Genomic DNA, 505 nt, shown 5'->3' with positions numbered 1-505 from the left:
TGAGTTCAATCTTTGAATAATCATATATCTAGATTATCATGAACATGAACTAAATACAATACATATATCAAAAACAAAAACCATGAACTAGGGTTCATCTTGAGGGATTAACCATGTTTACTCCAACAAAATTCACTACTTGCATCATATAAGATCCACATGCATCCTATATCAAAACAAATATTTCCAATATTCATCATATATAAATTTTTTTAACACAAAAAAATATGAACTAGGTTCATCTTAAGGGTTCAACATTTGTTCTCCAACTATATCCACTACTTGCATCATAGCATATCAACATGCATCATCATATCACAATATATTCCTCCAACATGCATCATATCAAAAAAAAATCCTCCAAAAATAATATGAACTAGGGTTCATCTTCACATAATCATACCAACTAGTGACTAGAGTTCATATCTAACACAATATAACATCTATAATCAACGTAAATCAATCCTAGGGTTCAAAAAATTTAAATCTAGTTCAAGAAGGGGGG

Source organism: Triticum dicoccoides, chromosome 2B (genome assembly GCF_002162155.2).
Source record: "Triticum dicoccoides isolate Atlit2015 ecotype Zavitan chromosome 2B, WEW_v2.0, whole genome shotgun sequence".
Classification (NCBI taxonomy): domain Eukaryota; kingdom Viridiplantae; phylum Streptophyta; class Magnoliopsida; order Poales; family Poaceae; genus Triticum; species Triticum dicoccoides.
This window is presented reverse-complemented; position numbering follows the sequence as displayed.